This window comes from Topomyia yanbarensis, chromosome 2 (assembly GCF_030247195.1).
Source record: "Topomyia yanbarensis strain Yona2022 chromosome 2, ASM3024719v1, whole genome shotgun sequence".
NCBI classification, from domain to species: domain Eukaryota; kingdom Metazoa; phylum Arthropoda; class Insecta; order Diptera; family Culicidae; genus Topomyia; species Topomyia yanbarensis.
This window is the reverse complement of record NC_080671.1, coordinates 309,282,204-309,305,552: the sequence shown is the minus strand read 5'-3', so window position 1 is coordinate 309,305,552 and position 23,349 is coordinate 309,282,204. Positions and strand designations below refer to the sequence as shown.

The 23,349-nt window shown below is 36.2% G+C and overlaps 2 protein-coding genes across 7 annotated transcripts in view; one reads left to right on the top strand and one right to left on the bottom strand.

Moving 5' to 3' along the window:
• The window catches only part of LOC131683523 (uncharacterized), a 223,635-nt gene that overhangs the window by 49,642 nt on the left and 150,644 nt on the right, over positions 1 to 23,349 (top strand). The gene's annotated exons all lie outside the window — the stretch shown is intronic.
• The window catches only part of LOC131683525 (beta-galactosidase-like), a 103,783-nt gene that overhangs the window by 10,458 nt on the left and 69,976 nt on the right, over positions 1 to 23,349 (bottom strand). The window contains exon 1 of one of the 6 annotated variants that reach the window (XM_058965572.1): positions 15,212 to 15,583. The exons of 2 other annotated variants lie outside the window; for them this stretch is intronic. The gene's annotated coding sequence lies outside the window, so the exon portion shown is untranslated. Of the gene's footprint in view, positions 1 to 476; positions 575 to 15,211; positions 15,584 to 23,349 lie in introns of those variants that run through there. 3 more of the 6 variants (XM_058965570.1, XM_058965568.1, XM_058965571.1) reach the window with 3 other exon arrangements.

Sequence of the window (23,349 nt, the reverse complement as noted above, 5' to 3'; positions counted from 1 at the left end):
TTCTTAATGTAGAACAAACTTAAATAATTCTTTCGCAAAAATCTCAAATCTATAGTTTAACACATTCATTCTTCTTTCCAAATAATTGTATTCGAACTGAGAGAAAACTAAAAAAAAATATTAGCAAAGGAATAACAAGGAAAAAATTTAACATCGTGATTAAAAGGATATTATGAAATTTACAGTTTCATGTAATTTACAGTTTAATGGAATAACACCTTTTTTAAAGACATCAATATACAAAATTTTGGACTAAACGAAGACAAAACTTTAAACTGCTAATATGTTACGTTTATCGTTAGGATTTAAATAACACATTTTAAGGGAATCTTTTATGAAAACGCTGAAACATGCGAAATTCATTTTTTGTGTTTTTAGAGCACTTTAAACGAGTCTATTGACACATTACGTTGCCAACCAGGAAGTTGCGTTAATATATAGATCTTTAAAATTAATAAATGACAATGTATACATACGCATACAAAATATACTGTTACACAAAACTCACAATGACTCGAGATGCAATGACTAAGTGTACTCTTCAGAGTTTCGATGTGTACTGAATCGATGCCGCGATCGCAAGATTTTAGAGAAATATATTGTCTCAGAAACAAAACATCCAATATAAAATGTCAGCTCTTATCGGGTTGCATTACCAGACATTGACTGATGCGTCCAAATACAGTCTTATCTTTCTGATTCTCAATGCTTTTAGACCCAATTCATCTCTGTATCATTTGTTTAACTATTATGCGAGTTGATTTGCATGCATGACGTAACATATTGTGTTTGTTATAGATAATCAGCAAATTTTAGTTTGGAAAAGAAGGTTACATAATGGGGCCGTACACAAATGACGTAGCTTTTTTTTTCGGCGATTTTTGATCCCTCCCTCCCCCTCGTAGCATTTGGTCACAAAATTCTAACCTCCCCCTCGTAAATAACGTAGCATTTACCTACCTCCCCCCCCCTCGTCCCATGCAAAGCGCCCGGGGGATGAAAAAAAAATTGCATATGTTTTTCAATTATTTTAAATACGTGTCGATTCAAAATGTTTGACGACTTTTATCAACATTTTCATTATAACATCAAATTGCGTGCAAAATAAGCCCATTTCATGACAAGTATAGTGTTGATAGTTTTGAATTTTACATGTCAAGGAGGAGTTCTCTCAGTTCACAATCGTGCAGCTGCCAATGATTGTAAGAAGCATACGTTCATCTAAATTACTAAATTTTGTTTGGTTGAATCCGAAGTGAAAATTTAATTCAGCTTTCAAACTAAGTCTACTAGTTAGCAACATTAGCTAACTAATGTAGCAAGTTATATCCGTACACAAAATCTTTTTGTATTTTCGCGAACTTTCAATTCCGCGAATCGTAAAATTTACCTCATGAAAAACCGCATCAAAAGTAACTTGTTTGAATTTAAATTTATTTCTCTTGGGAATGGAGGATCATTAAATTGTTTTCTCTAAACAATGGGTTTCGAACTTAATGCTACGTCGCACAACTTCTGATCCTACCCTCCCCCTCGTCACACTTCGTCACAAATTTGGTATACCCTCCCTACCCCCCAAAATGCTACGTCATTTATGCATGGCCCCTAAGCGCATTTCCAAACCCGAACATTTCTGATTATAGCGAATTCAGTAGGTTGCATAGGGGACAGACATAGTGTAGTTGGCAAATCGATTGCCTTGTACGCAGCTCAGCTGGGTTCGATTCCCAACACTACACATAGGGTTAGAATTTTTTCTAAGCCGAAAAAAGGGGCTAATGACTCTAAGGTTAAAACGTCTATAATCGAAACAAAACACAATACGGCCTCGAAGAAAGAGAAGAATGTTGGAATGTTTTCATGGCGCAAACGATTTTGTAGACTTTTTCCCCACGAGACGACAGGACACTCGTCACAAAAAAATTTCACTAGAATAGAACAAAACCCATAGCGCATATTTTTCGGTGTGTGCCCTATCGCCTTGTATGCGTACAGCTGTGCAACAAGAATAAAGAATGACTTGGAGGCAAACTGTCACATTTTCAAATTTCCACGTTCTAGTGTAATCTCCAAAGACCCAAGATCTGGTTTTAACAAACTTCTCGAGTATGTATTCAATTGTCGATCGCGATCGATTAACATTAATAAGATTGAAGGGATAACGATATTTGCAATTTCGGATTAATTCTACTTCCCGTTTTTCGATTTCACCATAGTTTTGCTAAAATTGTGTAAAATTTTTGTGATAGAACCCGCCGCTTATTTAGTTATAGGTTTTGTGCTCTTCACGCGCAAAGATGGTTTTAAACAATTTTCTCCTCAAGGGAGAAAAAATAGTTTTTACCAAAATTGTTCTCCACTAAGAAGAAATATATCATAGTGCAGCTTGCAGTGCATCAAATGTTTCGATTTCATTAGTTCTCATCAGCTCAAAATGAGCTGAGGGACATCACGCTTGACTAGGGGTTTGCTCAGGATTAAAAATTGTATCTCCGTTAATCCGGCGCTACCTTAGTCTTGTCACTAAATTAGTGTCGGAACGCAAATTCCTAATTCGTATATTTGTAACAGTCTAAACACGAAACCTAATAAAGTCAATGTATAAGGAACGTTAAATAACATATTCTGAATTTCATAATGTGGTAAAAGTAACCAAATGGTTAACCGTTTTCAGTTTATTTAAGTATATTTCGAAAAGGGGTCGAAAAGTGCGAAAAGGGCGCTTTTTTGAATGCGCTCAAACTATTGAATTTAGCAATACGATACCTTTGAGGAAGTTTCTTGGAATAAAATTCCGTTTTATTTTGTTTCATCGAATCGATGACTATTCCCCCTTATAGTGAGATAATAAATTTATTTTTTCCAAAAATTAAGATAGAAAATAATCCTCTTCGGTAAAGTAGTAGAAAGCAGATTACTGTAATTATTTTATACGAAAACATAGTTGTTTTGGTTTTAGAAATACGGGGAGTTATTTATGTGAGGCCCATCAAACAGTTTTTTCAACATAAGTTCTTGTAAGGAGTTTCAATGGAGTTCTGATATGCTAAAGAATAGTGTAAAGAGTGAACGGAACAAAATAAGAGCCAAGAAAAGGTTCGTAAAATTCACCCATTCAACCGATCGTTTTCAAACTTTCAGGGAATAAAATAAAAACCTATTATTAAAGTTTTTCCGCGTTTATGTCATTCAATTTCATAGCCATGTCCAAATGCACGTATTTTGCTCTTAACCCTTTATAAGGCCCAGAGTTTGAGCTTGAGCTTGAGCTTGTGCGACCACCCCTGGCTGCTACTCCGTTATCGATCTGGACTAGCTGAAGTTGCACAGGGAATCAGTAGATAATTATGCTTGGGATTAGCGAAATGTACAACTCCTGGTAATCCTTAAGTGTTTCTGATCAATCCCGGCGCCGGCCAGGCCCGAACGTAGATCGCGGAAGGAAAGGGAAGGAATTGTTAGTCCGATACTTGCTTTTGCTAGAGGCCGTATATACTACTGCGCACTCCACAAGTATCACGGGAGGAGGATATTTTTGTTAGTAGAGTATATAAGTTGGATATACTTCTTCTTTACCGACGCCAGAGAGGTGATTCCACCACTTGGACTAGATATCGATCCACCAATTTCATGGACCGGGGACCAACGGCTTACTTCCCTTCCGAAGGAAGACGCGACTACAGATTTTTTCACTTCAGAAAAATCTCAACGACCTCGGCTGGAATTGAACCCAGGCCAACTGAATGAGTGGCTGTCACGCATACCACTCAACCACCGGCGCCGTCATTTTATAAGGCCCAGAGTTTGGGGCTATTAATGAATGTTATATTAATAGAAACACGGTTCTCTCACTTAGTTTACAATATATTTACATTTATTTCGCAATATGTTTAGACCTTCACGTTTCTTGCATCTTGCATAAATGTTTTGCTTGAATACAGTTTTTCGCCACGCTTCTCCCTGAGCTATTGGGATCCTCTGGAAAGCTTCGACTACCCGTTTGTGATCCTTCACGCCATGCGGAAATCCATTTTTGGCCAATTTTTCCTTTCTATCGACGGGCAAATGTCTGTTGTACCATTTAAAATGCTTCTTATCGTAGAATGGACCATTCCGAGCTTGCCAATGGTACGTTTAGAGAGATATGGATATTCCAGATACGCGTGAAAGAATTTTATATGCTGCTGTTGTTCCTCTGACATTGAATAATTGCTAGTAAAACTGAAACAATGGAATACATTGATCTATATTTGCCCAAAATTCCAATAGAAAATACCTAATGGCAAGAAAATTATTATAACTTGAATTCCGTATTTGTCCCAAAAAGGGTGTTTAGTATGTGCGCATAACTCATGAAATCAAATCCGATCTGATCAAGAATCTGTTTAAATTGGATGTCCTAATATTGTGATTGACGAAGTATTCCATCAATCAAAATATTCGCGCGTATATTTTTCCATCACTTAATAGAAAGAGAACTCCCACAGAATTAAATCATTTCAAAGTGAACAAGAACTCAAAATTAGCTAACAGAATATGAACTGACAAGTGAGTAGTCACGGGTGCCATAGCTTAGAGAGATGTTTCGTTTACAGCGGATGTATAGCGAGCAGAAAGAGAGGGGTATGTAGACAACAATTTATTTGCGCATGCGTGCTCTACTCAACGTGAATTAGCATTGAAATATGTGCATTCCTTCGACCAGACAGGCGGTCGCGAGGTACATTGGCATGTTATCTGACACACAACATTTCTCTCATAAAATGCGCTCGGAAGATGCGAAACATGATGCATAAAGACAACGCCGAAATCAAGCAGAAGAACATCAAAAATCGCACTTCGCTATACCGGCCTCCTCACTGTGTGTTCTAAAAATACGTACCTGTATTATTCGAATTTAAATTTAAACGCTTCACGCGAACATGCCTTATTCACAAATTATTGCACGGATTGATAATATGTTTTTAGCGCATCGCAAAGGGGAATGCAAATAGCGCTGAATAAAAAAAAAAAACAAAATACACAACATTGTACTATGAGAGAGGAATTCATCCTCGATCGTATTTTTTATTTAGGTTGTCGATCGATAAATAGAAAATTAAAATGAAACCGTTGATCGTTAAAATACAAACAGTCATAATTTATCACTGATATAGTTTTCTGTAAATAGAAACAAAATATCAAAAATTGCCCGATAACATCGACAGACTATTTATAATAACTTATCATCTATCAATATTCGTTCTTTGCTGTCGACCGTAAACAATGTCTATAGTCTTCACCTTCCAAGGTTTAGATGTACTGGCGAACAAGTCAGCGTTTATGGGTATGCTTGCAGTATCTTATTATCACACAGCTGGATCCAAAACTCGTTGCCGGTAATTCAATTTTTATGATCATTCATCAATCAAACCCGAAGAAAATGTTTTGCATGAACTGTTCGCGTTTTCACCAAGTCTCTTAATATTGTTATTACTTAAAATACCCATGATTCAATGGCTGTGAATGTTACTAGTATACATATATGTAATTAGGCTGCTGCGTCGCGACTATTAACCTTTTTAGGGTTGCAGGCCAGTTGTTTGTTAGAATACATAGTCGCAACTACGCAACTCCGTGTTTTGCTTTCAAGTTGAACTCAAGTCACTTTTTACGCAAGGAATACATGCCGTGTAACCGCTCAAAACCGCGCTAAAATTGTTTCCTTTTGGTTTGCTTAAAAACTATATTAAAAAAGCGGGAAAAGCGAATTGTGCGTATACCTGATTTAACCTGGCTGAAATAACATAGAGTTTCTTCGTACGCGTGCGCTAGTGTGTAATCCATCTTAGAGTGGTGCAGAAAAACAGTTCAATTTGTAACCTGATCCACTTGCATGTGTTTCCGATTGGAAATTCAATTCCGAAATTAACTTGAATATATTTTACGCCTGATCGTTTCAAGAGACGGATGGGGAAATATTTTACAAAACGCCTTTTTGAGCCACTCTAATTCACAAACACATCTGACACTTTTTTGTTATGGCGTCGTTAGTATACACTTTTCAACGAAAGTCTTGTACTAAATTTTGGATACTCCGTCTAATACTTGTTTCTAGATGATCAACACATGTCAGTCAACTTCGAGCTGATATGATGGCTAAACTAAGGCATGAACGTGAACAGGTGATTACTGATCTGACGGTGAAATATGAATTTCACTCTGATATTTGGGTTGGAAGAAAATCTACGATAATATACAAGATCAACATTATTATATTATAAGTTGCTTATTCGTTTCTGATTCCGGTTTGTCAAGGTACACTATTTCATTAATTACTCTGCATACCCAGAACATTTCGCGATTATGTGAAACGAGCGTCAATATATTGCACAAAGAAAGTGGATAGATCTGCTCAAATGGGTAGAATAAATACACGAACTGAAATGAATAAGGGAACAGTTACCCTATATAATATACCGCTCATAAAGGCATAAGTGCAAAAACGTGCAACTGAGTGCAATTTTAAGGTTTGCATTTCAACATTTTTAGCAATTTTATATATACGCTGAGTTCGAGTTATTGGTTCTCGAAAGTTACTGGTAAACTTTAGTAACAAAGATTTAAAAGGGGAGAGGGGTTTAGCGTGAAAAAACACTTTTTTGCGATTTTTATTAGAGCTTTGGGAGAAGTGAATTGACCAAAACTTTTGTGCATTATAATGTATCATTTCAATAACATTCTGTAAATTTTTCATGCAAAAATATCGGTGCAAGGTGACGAGGCTTTTTGTATAATATCTTTTGAAAAAACACGATTTGCGGTGTTAACTGCCATTCAAAAACTGCCGAACCGATTTATTTAAAAATTTTCGCACACATTCGACGTAAAAAATACCTAACCCCTACGTTGAGTTTTTGAGTTTTCCGATTATAGGAGTTTTCCGGAAATGATTTTAAGGGGGTGCAGTATCATGGGTAACTTCTCGAGGGCATATACCCTCTTTAGCTTTACCAGGAGAACCAGTCGCGTAGTCATCATAATTTGGATTGCGGATGGCTAGCTTCGTTGGTTGCTAAGTCGAGTAGTAAATTTTAAGTTTGGCTTTCTGCAAACGTTTTTTGGTACAGGGGACATTCAGAGCTTCAAGAGGGAAGAATAATATCTAGCTTGTCGGCTGCATCAAGTTCCTGCTCTGAGTTAAATCGTTGGCAGTTAACATACTTTTCGAAATCAGAGCTGCACTCGTTTACTGGATGTTCTTCTGCTGCACTTTGGACAGCATACTAAATTTTTACATGTTTCTGGTTTGTTGTCATATTCAAAGCAGCGGTTTTGATCCAAAGCAAACAGAGGAAGACATACGAAATTTTGTAAGTAAATGTAAGTAGGGGTTTGACCACTACTCGGGTTCTTATACAAATTTGCCCGGCGGACCCTTCTTTTCAGGGCAGTCTAGGTGCTTCTACCGGGATTTCGGATTGTTGGATCAACCCCCTAGCGTATGGTGGTGACGAATCTCCCTAGCGATGGTGGTGACGAATTGCAGGATTCTTTGCTCCCCGCAAAGAATCCCGGAAGACACCACAGTGTTCTTCCCAGGGGGAGCCGCCGTCTACCCTGCTTCGCCCTCCATGTCTATTGGCTGGAAAGGAGAACAAGGCTCGTTCGGCGTATCCTTCCCAGCGAGGGCGGTTTGGTGCGTCTGGATCCTTTGCGGTTAGGCGGGGAAGCGCAAGCTCCTTGGTAATTAGCTTAGGGCCGGCACTTTCTGACGGGTATTGTTTCCGTCGCACACGCGCACTTCACTACTGTTCTTGTGGCGGTAAACTACCGCGAAAATTATCGACGACGTCTTCTCGTTGCCGTGGTTCGTTATTATCTGCCTTTACGATGGCCGCCTCCCGCACTCCACAAAACAAACACCAAAAAAACGCACCGCCACATAGCTGTCATCGCTATAGCTTAGCCAGACCACTTTTGCAGCGAAAGGAGAGCGATAACCCAACTAAACCCTATGCTATTTATTTACAAATACACAACAAAAATTACTACACCTATCTGAACTAATGACAACGTTCATGGACTATTATTTAATCGAAATTTACATCAAAATCATGAACGAGCATAATGAACAGCGGTGAGTTATGTTGCAATAACAATACACTCTACGGAGAGAGTACGCACAAATAGGTATATTTCCACCCAGTGCTAAATTGTTACTCTGACGGATTACAGTTTAGTGCAGTAAAACCTCAACATCAGCGAAACTGTTGACGTCCGTAAGTTAGTTCCCAAGGCCAAAAATCTTGAAGAAATTATCTTTTGTGTTGTTCAAAGCCAGAATTGGATTAAAGTTTAACACACTGTCAATATATATATATATATATATATATATATATATATATATATATATATATATATATATATATATATATATATATATATATATATATATATATATATATATATATATATATATATATATATATATATATATATATATATATATATATATATATATATATATATATATATATATATATATATATATATATATATATATATATATATATATATATATATATATATATATATATATATATATATATATATATATATATATATATATATATATATATATATATATATATATATATATATATATATATATATTTATATATATATATATATATATATATATATATATATATATATATATATATATATATATATATATATATATATATATATATGTCGCTGTCAAAATCCACCTTGTAGAAGAGAATAATATTCCATGAATTTCATTTTGACACGCGATCTACATTTGATTTCATAAGGACTACAGAAACCGCAAACAATCATCCTAATCATACACTCACGGTGTATTATCAAAACGTCCTCGGCCTATGAAATAAAACAAACGATTTTTTGCTGCCCTATCTGTTTCTGAAAACGATGTAGTAGTAACAGAAACATGGCTTAAAAATAATATTCTTAATGGAGAGCTGACCGATGAGTATGTGATATACCTATGCGATAGAAATTGTTCCACTAGCCGCTCTCTTCGCGGTGGTGGTGTATTGATAGGAATCAAAAAGGGAAATCTCATTAATATTGCGACTGTCGATGGAGACAACAGTTTAGTGCAGGTAACCACATGTGTATCTGTGCAATTTACCTACTAACAAATTCTGATCTCGCTTTGTGCGAATAGCAGGCTGTCAAGTGAATTGTGACGCTCGTTTTATGTGCATCTTGTAAGATGTAAATATTTTTAAGTGTGTAGTACGTGGTGCCAGGTCATGTATCTTTATTTCAATACTGTCAACATCTATATACGTTGGGATACTGTATAAAATGTCATTACATTCGACGACGTGTTTTATGTTGTTCTGGGAAGCGAATGATTCTGCTTGATTAATGTTTTTGAACATAATCAGTACCGCATGACGTAAATGGTGGAATTGCACATAAATATCACCTTCTAATGCCTAAATGCCATCCTTCACATTATCATTCTATTCTCAGTGTCCGCCTTCTCATTACCCGGAGTACTGCGAAAGAACTCAAACTAAGGTAATCTGCTATGATTTTTCAGATAAAGTACTCAAAAACTTCCATGTTTTCTCCAGGAAATACAAAGAGTGATTTCCATGATCCATCAAACGAAGAGCCTCCCGTAACTGTAACGATGTGGGCATGTAGGTAAATATAAAACCATCAGTTTTGTGGGGAGAATGTTGGCAGCACAGTCTCTATTATGATTGCACTCACCACTACTGTCATAATAATTAGCCTTAAAGCGATGCATAGCTGTCATCATATGACGAACGTTCGTGTATTCCAATCACGGGATGAATCGAATACACAACGTAGGCCCTAACCACCAGACGAAACATTGTTTCTCTGATGATCCGTCCGTTAATCCTTCGACGGACTGGTGCCAATAATCGCGTTTTTCAGCTTTCATCAAGTTTTTCATTTGCATTTGTAACGTTGCGTATATTGGGAAAATCGGGCAATCCGACGCTCAAAAGTCCCTTTCGCGTACAATTCTAAGCAATCCCTGCCCACTACGAAGTAGGAGACTGTTCACGGTTGCTCGCGCCGGGTACTCGTTTCGTCTGACCTTTAATCGTAGTGCAAATGCATTGTATAAAACCTGGAGGGAAATGTAGGAACTGAAATATAGGGACACTTGGGGTTTTGATGTCCCATGTGGAAATTCCTGCTAGTTTCTAAGATAACCGAGACCACCAACCACTTACTTCAGTTTTGTAACAGCACCCTTCAAGGGAAACTCTGAGGCCTTTACGAGGAAGCTTATGATAGAAAACTGATTTTCCTCTTTCGGAAATTTATAGGCACATTAGAAGATGTTCCCACAATGACCATCTTTTGCATTTCTTATCGGAGCGTTTTTTAAAAGAAATTTTGTTCCCATATAATTTATATGCGGGTTATGTCGAGAGATCATGCGGAATCTCTCCACAGTAGGAAAACTTTTCATGATTCTCTCCGCATTTTACACAGCGTGCCTTGTTTCTACAATAAGTCGCTGTAGGCCCAATTGTTTGCAACGACGATAGTTCATGCCTCGCGGCTCGAAAAGGCGAGCAGGTAGACTAGCCCTGCCCAAAAGATGAAAGTTTGGAAGAGCAGATGCGGCGAAAGGTTCGAATTGAGGCTGATATGTATGTTTTGATATATTCCTTGATTTTTCCTGAACGCAATTGCTTGTGAACCAGAATTTTCACTGGCCGAAGCAAAGGGTTCTTGAAGGAGCGAACCTCATACTTCGCAATTAAGGTCCCTGCTGGAGATTACATCATCAATCTCTACTTCCCGGGCGGGTACATAGACAACAAACTTCTTCGTACACGACCAAGTGGTACTTAGTTAAATCTCGCATATACCGATGATGTTAAATGGCTCATCTTTGCCCTCATTCAAGTTTGTTGAATATATACCAAATTCGTTACTAATAAAATTCGTTACTAATACTTTTTGCGTGTTTCAGGCAACTAGCAGTTGAGAAATTGGATTCTGAGATGGTTATGATTTTCATTGGTTTAGTTTTCGATAAAAATACAGTGAAAAAAAATTAAGTTTGGACAAGGAAAAGTTTTTTTCATATAATTTTTTTCCTTGAAAGTGCCCAACTTGAATTTTTGACGGTAGGTAGGGAACATAATTACCTATTTTGGAATAAAATTTCATCCAAATCAAAGATGGTTTTTTTTGTAAATCAATTTTAAAATCGATTTTTTCAGTGTAGGAGTCGATGAAGAAGTTTTTCAATATTTTCATTAAAAAATTTGACTAATTTTGTGAAAATCACTCCCACAACATTTTTTTGTAGGACTTATCATTTTTAGACTACAGCCATTTGAAAAAAAACTGATAAAAAAGTTTGACCCTTTTCAAAAGACAGTCTAGATCATTTTTGGAAAAACAAAGTATGCAAAGTGGCTTTTTGTGACAAAGTTCTTATGTACAGAAAGTTTCATTGAAATCCGAGAGGGTGCTGCCGGCTCTGAATACGATTTAGCGCTTTACTTGGGAAAAAAGATGCGGTAGTTCTAACAAGATTACGATTAGGCCATACTCATTACACCCACTCGAACTTAATGTTTAAAGAAAACCCTCCCATTTACGATTCTAGTAAACAAATTATATCTATCAAGCATATATTCGAACATTTCTCCAAATACTCTGCTTTGAGAAACAAATTGTTCATTCAATATACAGATACGCTCAAGGATGACTTAGTTAAGATCAGAAATGTATAAAGTTTCGTCAAACAAACTAATTTATATAAACTAATTTAAGCCAATCCTAATAATAATCTGTTTTGAACTCTCCCTGTAAAATATGTCTAAATACTACTTTTGTATTCTACCTTTAGACTATATCTAAATTGTTATACGCTTTATATTTATATTTATTTGGTGTATATATCATCTAATTATATAGTAATATTACAAACCAACAGCTCATATAGCCCTCGTAGAGCTGGTGGCCGACCAAATGTAAATAAATAAAATAAATTAACTTTAATTTGTTATTTTATAACATTCGCGTGTATCGCAGACCACAGTGCATAATAATGGCATCATCTGGTTTAAACCATGTCGGAGCTTAACAAATATCTTAAACCGATTCAAAAGTTAATCTAATTTAACAAGAGTTGGTACGCCTAGTAGCATACGGTAATTACAGTGAGTTTTTCAAAGCATGTTCTTCCGACATTTATTTTCAGCTTCTTTGTCAGATCAAATCAAGCTGTGTTCGTATTAGGAACGAGTGATCCAATCCAGACATTCTAAACAACCAATTGTTTTTGAGATTTGCATTCCAACGCTAGTTGATAAGCCTAGGATTAAAATGCGTATATTATTTTAAATAGCACATAGGATAGAACATTTCAATATTCGGTGTCCTTGGTTTGAGTGAGATATATCCCACTTAAAATTTCAGCTGTTCATTGTTTACTTAATAAATAGCCTTTTATCTAACTCAACACGAATCACACTACAACAATACAGTACTAGCAAAGATTATAGATAATCATCAGGTACTTAGAGGATAACAATCTTCATTCAAGTACATTTTGTTGTTGATCATTTTCGTTAGGATTAAACTTTCTAAATCGTAATTATACCTAAAGAAATACCTAACTTTAGTAATTCTAGGAATTTTCGCGTCTACAATATGGTGGCTGACCATTTTAAGTGTATCTCAAATTAAAAGAATCGGAATGACTTTAAATACCATTTAAAAGAGGTCTATCATATTTTTGAAATGAACATAACTGCAAATAAAAGCCTTCCTTCGTTTACTCTATCGTTCGAAAGTTATGGTGTAATTATAAAATTGTATAACAATTCGAAAGACGATGTTATTTCTATTACATTGTCAATTACCTATGTAATTGCATAAGCATATCTATTTCGACAAATGTTTGCAGACAGTGAAAGTAATTGCTTTACGGTATATTGTATCATATTGTCATTGAAATGTATATAAATATCTATCACGACAGTCGGCTGTCCGGAATTGAATTTGAATTTTTTGCCATCCAAATTAACTTAACAAACGAATAATCTATAATACATTCTTCATAGCCGGCTGCCCAGATCAATAAAAACATAAAAACACTGCTGTGAGTTGCATAGGTCGTATCACTTATTAAGGTGAATCCATTTTTGAGTAACTTTTTGCCCCATCCCTCTAACAAAAACTCCCTCCCGTGGCAAACGTGGAGATGCAGAGGTATATAATGTATATATAGTATATACACGGCCTCTATAGCAACGTTTGTTACACTAACATTTCTTTCCTTCCCCGATGACTGTAAGGACTGGCCGGCGCCATATTTGACATTTAATGATTTAGAATTCTCTAAACGTGCACATTGAGGATGGCTCCATTTGTTGCTTCTCTGTGCAATTTCGCTTGTTTTGGTCAATCACGGAGTAACAACTACCAATAATACGGCCATCGTACTCATGCTCATAACTATCAACTGATTCAAATTACTTCCATATAGAATAAAACTTTCTTATTCAAAATTGTTTGTTTTGTCATTTTTGGCACAATTAGTTGAAGGTGCTCTAGAACTGAGAATGGGCCTAAAAATTGAATAATACATTTTCATGTAAAAATCTTTGGGAAATTACATTTTATCATCAAACATTTAAGAATGACCCATAATAAAACTAATGGCGAAGAAATAACTTTATTATTTGGACATTTAACTGTACATTTTATCAGACATCGAAAAAGTATATCCTGCAAAAAATGGAAAATTGAAGTGGCAGACGGTGGCAGCTGAAACTTTATTTTTACTAGTCAAGATAATGATTTTTAGAACCACGATGAGAGAAAAGAGGAATTACCGATAGCTTTTTCTCTACGTTTGAAATATAGGAAAATTATGTTTTTTTACGAGGAATGTTGTTGAAATACATTTGACTAAAGGATAACATGTTTTACTCTTTATTAATGTACATTTTTAAAAATTAGAAACAAATTTTTTGCCTGCGATTTAGGCAGGGAAAAGTTATAAAAATCCATCTTTGTAAGTGCTTTTCATCGAATGAATTCGTACACACATTTTAGATTATGAGTGTTTTTGGATAATATGTCTAAAATATCAAAACAACACAGAAGAAAGTTTTTTACTAGGAAGCTTCCCAGTTTAAACTTATCCAGATCAAAGCCAAATAGATCAAAATATAACTAAATGTCATCCAAGTTATGTTTCCGACGACGCCTAATCTCCACGACACACACTCAAAGCACATATTTCTTCGACGAAAGTAACGTTTTTATCTGAAGTATACCATCTATGGTTTTGGAATGTTGGTATCTTCGAAAAATATGCTAACAATGAAAACAAATAACTTTTTAAAGAAAATGATAGACTTTTTTCAATGTTTTGTGAATTTAAAAATCGTCAATACTTATAAATTTTTGTTATGTGTATATCGCCATTTACATACATTTTGGAATAAATGTGTCTTCGAAACGTATATTGCGAATGTCAAAATAAACAACTTTGTCGAAGACTAGGACACTTCTACTAAACTATAGAACTGATCTTGATCTGTTTCGAGTTATCTAGATCCAACTCAAAGTTGTAGGAATAAGTCTAATTTTTACCTGAGATAGTAAACCTACAAAATTCATAAAGGAATATTGTATCCAAGCGCTTAGTGTACCTGTTGCGGTTTTCATGCTTCGTTCATCCAAACTTGATTGTTATCACCTACAAATGCGTGTTATCTTGCGCACAAAAAACACTTAACTGAACTGTCTATAATTTTGATCGCTACTGTATATTTTTGCGTTGACTGAAGGCGGGATATTATTTAGGTACAGCAGTAGGTTAGAGTGATTCGTCTGCTATATACAAATGTAGAAGAGGGACGGCGGGTATTCTAGTATTTGCTCAGCTCAACCCAATGGTATTCAACTGGATGCTTGTGTGCATTACAGCTAATCTAAGGAATGTTCGTTATCTCTCGCAATGGTATCATAAAGAATTAAGTTGTAAATATTTTAAATTAATGCAAAATTAGTCTATAGTGAACAGATAAACGCCTTGCCGGTCACGCTGAAACATTTGTACGTAAATTCTTTTGTGTGGCTCGACTTTTAAATATCCCTAGCCGTGTTCGAATTACCATTTCAACATGTTTAACCTTTTGTTCAATGTTCTTACCATAAAAGTCACGTACCTCGAAAGTAATGCTCTGCAACAGATGAAGTGCAATGTAAGTCACAGTCAAGGTTTCCTTTCGTTGTTTTTCTCTTGACTTGTGCTTTCTGGGTATGTTTCACACTTTAGCTTATTAAAAATCAGTTGAATTCTTCGCCCACGAACCATACAAATTTGCATCCCGAGTTGTTCAATACTATATACAGACATTTTCACTATTAATAAGATCCACAAAAGGCCGCACTCGAAGTCAATCGAAAGCTACAACGGCAGCATATATAACCAAGAGGAGGACAAGTGCCTTTCATTTAGCCGACACCTTCCGACATCAGCCGGGTTTGCGACACTCACGACTTATCCGGACCTATTGGTAGTACGTTCAACCCATCAACTGCTTCGCTTTGCGCTAACCGAACCGTGCGATAGGCATGGAAATGGAAGCTGCGCGTTTCTTGTATTTCTTATTATTCATTTAAATATACCTTTTCGCTAGTATTGATTAATTCGTTTCGTTTCGTGCAGTGCTGTTGAATCATTCAGTGTCAATTGCAATTCCTTTAAATGCACATCATTGCTCAACTAACTGAAAAACAACTTAAACAGCACACAGTTCTTTTTGCGGATTAGCGTTAAAAGTGCCTGCGATTGAACACTGACTTGAACTCATTTGAAGATAAGTGCTACATTTTTGTGATTTAGTTAAAACTACATAACACAAAGTTTTTTATTTCGACTATGTTAGTCACATTTTCTTTTTTACGTTTTAACGACATTCAATTAGCTAGAGATTACTGGGTAGGGAAAGTTATGAAACTTAGAGCCATAGTACTCAAGTGAGAGCAAGGATGTGAAGTAAACAGATCGGAAAACTAGAAGTGGCAGGGTCATTAGAACAGGCTTAATATCGTGCGGGCTTAATTTTTGTCTTCTCATTATCAGAAGGCAAAAATTAAGCCCGCACGATATTAAGCCTGTTCTAATGACCCTGCCACTTCTAGTTTTCCGATCTGTTTACTTCACATCCTTGCTCTCACTTGAGTACTATGGCTCTAAGTTTCATAACTTTCCCTACCCAGTAATCTCTAGCTAATTGAATGTCGTTAAAACGTAAAAAATAACACAAAGTTTCAAAAAAAATGGTTCACTTTCAGATATGCGCCTATGTCCTGAAGCACCATGTAGTTACATAGCTTAATCACCACACAAAAGCACCCACTCTCACTGGGGGGTTTCAATGTCATATTAGATACCGTGAGGCAAGACAAGACCGCGGATTGTCCGGTGCCAGAACCAGTAGTGTTCAGCCGTGAGATGGAGAGTGTACCCTGGAGCTCAATCGATATTTGTTTTACCATTTGTTCACCATTCCTCTTTCGCATCTGGATCCCAATCGATCGCGCGATGTAAATCACCTTCGCCTCAAGATATAGAATCTATTTTTATGTGGTTGCCTTTTTCCATTTTAAGATCCCAAATACCGAGTGTGATTTTATTTAGATGCTGGATGTAAATAAAAATAAATGTTTTAAACAGTAAAAATGCGGCGAAGAGATCCAGGCTTGATACTGAAAATAGCACACCTCAAAGAACCATAAAATCTTGTTTGCTGTTGAGTGAACATTCAAAAGTTTCTCGATAAGTGCTAGCATAAGTTGTCATATTGGTGGAAATCATTAAAATTTTCTTTGTATAAAATAATGCAATGCTCTTGTTTGGATTAATTAAATTTTCGGTTGCACATGTAGCAATCACAGCAATTTATCGCTATAATCGTAAAATTTGGGATCCTTATAAATACTGTGCAATTTAATGTTTTCGTTTTTACGTTGTGCTATATCGATGTAGTGTAAAAAAGGATAGACAAATTATAACCTATTTGGAATGAGATACCATCGACTACACCGTTGTAGTGAAATGTCAAAAAATGTTCATTGGTAAGAAGATGATCAATAACTAGTAACCGGTTAAAGGATACTCATGTGATCTACCTATTACACGGTGCTTCAGCAATTTTGTACTTTTCATATGAATTAGGAAAGGTATTCATCAAATGCAACAAAATAATGTTTGAAGTGGTACTTTTCCATTGATTTTGACAAACAAGCACTCGTTGGAAAGGTTATACATTGACAATAATAAGCAAAATATTTTTTAAGCTAAATCCAACATGGCGAAGGTACTTTCTTCGATGTTTTTAAAATCTGGGGGTACGATAGGTCCAAGAGGGTGAATGTTTTGACGTTTCTTTGGAAAATGAGTGAAGCCAACATAAGCTGGCTTCCTGGCTCGGCTAGTTGCCAAAAATGACAGCGAACGCGCTTTAAGCAACGTTCACATCGCTACGAGCCAATGTTGTTAACTCGACCTGAAACTTATCGAATGCAAACAATCTTCATTTTGATGTGCTTAACTGGTACTCAGGTGATAAAAGTATTCGGATTTTGTGGAGAAGAAGCGATGCAAGAGAAAGCGTGATTTTTCATATATTGTTAATAATTACTTGTTTCGAATCCAACTTTTAAACGGAGTTGTACAGTTGATGTGAACAGACCTTGAACATTTGAAACGTAGCAGCTTCAGGCAACAAACAGTTTTCACGGGGCTGGATAGGTCACTATATTCGAGGCTAAATAAAACAATGTATACATATCTTGAGCGTTTTTTCAAAACGTCATATCTGCAATGAGTTACTCTCTTTGTTTATTTTCTCTTCTGTTAATAATTCGGTCATTTCTTGAGCGTTTTTTCAAAACGTCATATCTGGAATGAGTTGCTCTCTTTGTTTACTTTCTCTTTCGATTTTTACGGCGTCACTATAACACTTTTCACTTATTTTACAGTACAGATCGAATGATGGTGGTTTTAACTAGCATATTATGCAAAGAGTTGAGGGATAAATGTTAAAGTGGCCGAATTATTAACAGAAGAGAAAGTAAACAAAGAGAGTAACTCATTGCAGATACGACGTTTTGAAAAAACGCTCAACTCTTTGCATAATATGCTAGTTAAAACCACCGTTTTTCGATTTGTACTGTAAAATAAGTGAAAAGTGTTATAGTGACGCCGTAAAAATCGAAAGAGAAAGTAAACAAAGAGAGTAACTCATTGCAGATATGACGTTTTGAAAAAACGCTCAAGATATAGAAAATCAGCGGTTTTACTTTCATTTGAAGAGTACCAATACTGTAGATTATTTAAAAAATTATAACACGAATAATAAATGAAATCTTTTGACGTCATTCGGGTAAGAAAATTAGGGAGCGGCAAATGATGTGAAAAATTGTTAAACTGAAAACATTTTTTTTCAGCAGCTGCTGGGTCTGGTGTTGTACTTGCAAATGACATCTTCGGTGTCCTCGTCACCGCCAGAGTGTGGGATTAAAGTTGTGCATTCCGGCTCACGTGGGTGCGTCGTTCTGCGACGATCACGTTTGCGCTTCGGAACATTTTTTTGTATGCCTTCTCCTTCTATTTTTCGACCTTTTTTCGATTATCTACTTCAACAACACCTTTAATTATTATATTGTTAACTCACCCAAATATCTGACGCGTTTTTATTGACGACAAGCACTTTGCTTTCACACTAGCACGTAATGGTTCGAACGGATCCTCACTTCGGTTTAGCGAATTTCGTACGAAATTACGTACACTAATTCAAATTTTCATTACCCTAGCTACCTAGCGTGCCCCCAAGGGTATGCTTCATGTTGATGTCTGTATTATTTTCAAAATAAAAAATAATGAAAAACTAACACAAAAGACACACGCACACAACGTAAACAACGATGTTACTAATACAGCTGATCCACGGTAACAGCTGAAATGACAGTCGTTAACGATGTTCTGTACCGTGCACAGTGGTTTTTTTTTCGACAAAACCATACGATCTATTAATTACGCCTAAATCGTTAGATTTGGGTCAATTATGTATTTAGAGGAATTTGTGAATATTGCAAGCCCTTTCAAATGGTGTGGTTATTTTAATGATTAATCTCACTAAAAGTGAGATATATATACCAACTTTTTCCCAAGTGCATATTTTCAAATTATGTCTTCGGTAAAGTTGTAGAGCTTTTCCCAACAACTTTGCTGAAGACCCAAAGTCTTTATCTTTAATATCTTCAACATTATTGCTGGTTGTTCGTGGACGATCCCTTTAAAGCCAATTAATTACTATAACTTTTAAATATGATTCTGACAAGTTCGGTATGTTCTGCAAAAAGTTTGTATTATCAAAACAAGACAACTTTCTATATCACAATAACGGCTTATCACATGTTACCCAATAACTTCTAAGTCGCCAGAGATAGATCGAGGATCTCTTTAGGAAAGATATGTCTCTTGACAAGACGAACAACTTTCTGGAACATGTTGAAGTTTTATCTACGATATTTAAGAAGTTATGTCGAAAAAAAGTTTTCAAGAGCTGCAATGCGTCCCAATGTGCTGCGAGTCCTATCGTCATAGAGTGCTCTGTCCATCTGTAGTTGCTGTAGTAAATCGTTCTACACCCTTCGATTCAATCGCACACCGAATCGATTCGATGGTAATCGATATCGATGAAGATTGCCACTGCGTATTCTCCATTTTGCCAGGCATTTTCAATCTTTCTACAGAGATTATGCAATGCCTTAACAGTTGATTTCTTAGGTTGATAGGCAAACTGTCATGTTGGTCAGTCAGGTCTTGTCAGGAATTTGACAAAGCCTACGCATTAGTTAATTATGCTGGTTTTGATTATCCGAAATGGGCCTGAGCATAGCACACTTGTTACGGATACCAACATAATTGACTTGTGCGTAGGTTCTTTATAGCTACTGGCAGGAGTAAGTTGCTGGCCAACATGAGAAGTAAAAACTGTTGCGAAAAGCATGTCTATCCGCTCTAATTCGTACGATTACCATAGTTCGAATTAGCAAGTCGATGCCGTCCAAGTTGCTACAGTTGAACTTATGAAGACTTTCAGATAGTAGGATCGGCAAACCTGAGGCACATATAAATCGAGAAAATGATGCACCATCTACACAATTGAAATTTTGCCTCCGGAGGTCAGATTTATGCATCGTTTGTGCATTGTGTGGCGAATTTCTACACAAAAAGAACTGCAACGAAGATTGTAAGTGTACTTTGAAGCAACGGGTCGTTTGATGTACCGATAGGCATCTTCACCTGTTTATCCACAATCGTACAGCGTCAAACAAGAAACTCGAGCTTTCTAGCATTTTAACAAAATTAAGCTTAACTGAATTTGGGTGAGTGGTTTTAGTGAATTATGCGGTATTATCTTTTAAAATTGAAAGGTATAAAATGCATGTCTGTCACACATGAAGTAAAAACAGTTTTGGAGAGTAATGTATAGTTGGTAAGGCTCTCGCCTGGTACGCAACCAATCTAGGATCGATTCCTAAGGCTGTTCGCAATGCTGTGATACAGTGGCGGATCCAGGGGGAGAGTCCTGGGGGACCGGAGCCCCCCCCCCTCCGAGAATTTTCAACCTGTTGAGAAATTTTAAATTAGTTTTAATTTTATATTAGTTTCAAACATACAATCACTTCAAACCAAATTTGACCACCAAAACTAATTTTAATTAAATGAAGTTTTGACGTATAAAGTATTGTACAATGTAGATCCCAAAATCAAATTTTCGGACCCCTCCCGAAATTTTTTTTCTGGATCCGCTTCTGCTGTGATGTAAAATTGTTCCAAGCCGTCGGATAATTTGGATCTGTCAAAATACATCTAGAACACGGTGTTCCCAACGCGGTGATCTAGCCACCTGTTCTAAATGTTGTTCATTCGATTTTGTTGTTTATCACTTATGCGACACATCTATTTTTATCTGTTGTCAGTCGTCACGCATACTAATAAAAAAATATTTAAAACAGTGTTCTACTCGTGTTTCCAATTCTGAAAAATTGAAAACAAAAAAAGTCGAGCTGTTCTAAATCAGATCTAAAAAATGCTCGAAAAATAGAACTGCATCTCAGCATTGCGATCGATCTGTTTTAGCCGGTGATGTAAAATAGAACAAACCCATATAGAATACATCAGCGTTGCGAACAGCCCAAGCACCGCACATAGTAGTTAGTTTTCTTTAACCCTTGTGAAGGCAAGCTAAAATCCTAACATTAAAGGGCAAGCCGGGCCTCTCAGGCCCGTCTAAATTCAAGCTCTTTTTTGCCGTTCTCATATAGAAAGGTTATGCAATCGGTCGAAATTTCGACTTTTTAACCGAGACCCGCATGGCCAAATCTCTTATACCATTCGACTCAGTTCATCGAGATCGTAAAATGTCTGTATGTGTGTGTATGTATGGATGTATGTATGTGGCAAACAATCTCACAGATTTTTCTCTGAGATGGCTGGATCGATTTGTACAAATTCAGTCTCAAATGAAACGTGCAGCCTTCCCATCGGTCGCAATTGATTTTTTTATTGATCCGACTTTCGGTTCTGGAGTTACGTGTTGAAGAGTACAATCACACAGCAAATTTCCATAGAAACTGATACCACCATGATATCCAAGTGATGCAATATATATTAAAATATGTGCAACATTACTTGGCTTTGCATGTCTAGATCATTAATGACCCACCGAAGGCACTTCGACCACATTGGCCAGCTATGGCGGTTCTTGATGCCCCGGGGGAACTCACCAAGTTCCTAAGATAATGTCGTACCTATTTCTCAGTGAATTCTTTACCGATTTTTACAAACTTGGTTTCAAATGAAAGGTACAACATTCCCATTGGCTGCTGTTGAATTTCTAATTGATCCGACTTCCGGTTCCGGAATTACAGGATGATGAGTACGTACACGCAGCAAATCCCGATTTCAGCGTATAAGACGATGGATGTGAAAAGGTAATTTTTTTCCAAAAGGTGAGTACTCGGAAGATCACGTCGACTGTCGATTGGTTTTGAGCTCCATTTCGTTTGAACACGACCAATAAATTTTCTGGGTTGCTATTAATTTCTTCTGGTGCATAACCGGAGTACATATTCATATTTTTTTTTGCATCGGATTCAGCAATATCATTCACATCTTCTTCCTCGCTTTGCAAATCAGTTTCAGAATCGTCTGCTGTTGAATTTGCTCGAATTTCTTCCATTATTTCAGATTCTTTGAGACGATTGAAAACATGGGCATATCGTCTTATAGCCATTTCAATTTTTTGTTGCTTTTAGATCCTACAATTTGATTAAAAACGACAACTATAACACAAAGAATAGACAACAAAAATAGACAATAACGACAGAGTTAGGTTATGTTGTATCCAAATAATTGTCAAGTAGACCACAGTGGGTGAAATAAAAGTATTTACCCAAAAGAATATGACACACGTCATTATCGTATGCTATTTTTACATTTCTTATTAACAGAAATGTATAGAATTCTCTAAAACTTTCAAGATTTTTTTCTTATAAAAAAAAGTAAAAAGATAAAATCAATCAAAACATGAAAAAATTCCTGCTAATATGAAGATGAACTCATCAAAATGTTTTTTTTCAGATAAATATTAATGTATAAAACCCGTGGTATTCTTAGTAAATATTGCATGCACACCGGGCCTGCCAGGCCCGGCTTGCCTTTTTGTGCATGTAAAAAATTCAAACATAGCTGCGCATCAATCCATAGATGAAAATTTCACAATTCTTGATTTTTGTTATAGATTTCAAAGCTACTTATCAAAATTTCCATGCCCAAGCTTATACTGCATACACATTTTTTTGTAACTAAAAAATTGTAACGTGCCGGGCCTCTGAGACCCGGTTGCCTTTTTGAGGGTTAAACTGAAAAGAAGGCGAACCACATACATATTAACACGCAAACAACTTTGAAGTCGATTTGTTTTTGGTCTAGGATCTTCTGGGGCGAAAAAATTCTTGGTGCAAGCACTTAACTTCGCCTAGTTATCAATCAAGTTGTCACTCTTGAACAATTCGTTGCCAACTCACAAATGTATCGAAATGCTGTCTGTACATTTAATGTGTATTGAGTTCGAGCTTAATGTCAAGCAAGGCTCCTATCCATCTATATCTAATTTTGTTTCTAGGAAACTGATATTATATAGGTTAAGACAGTGTATGTAAACAGTTAAAAACCAAATTGTGCTATAAATTTCCATTTGCTATTCATTT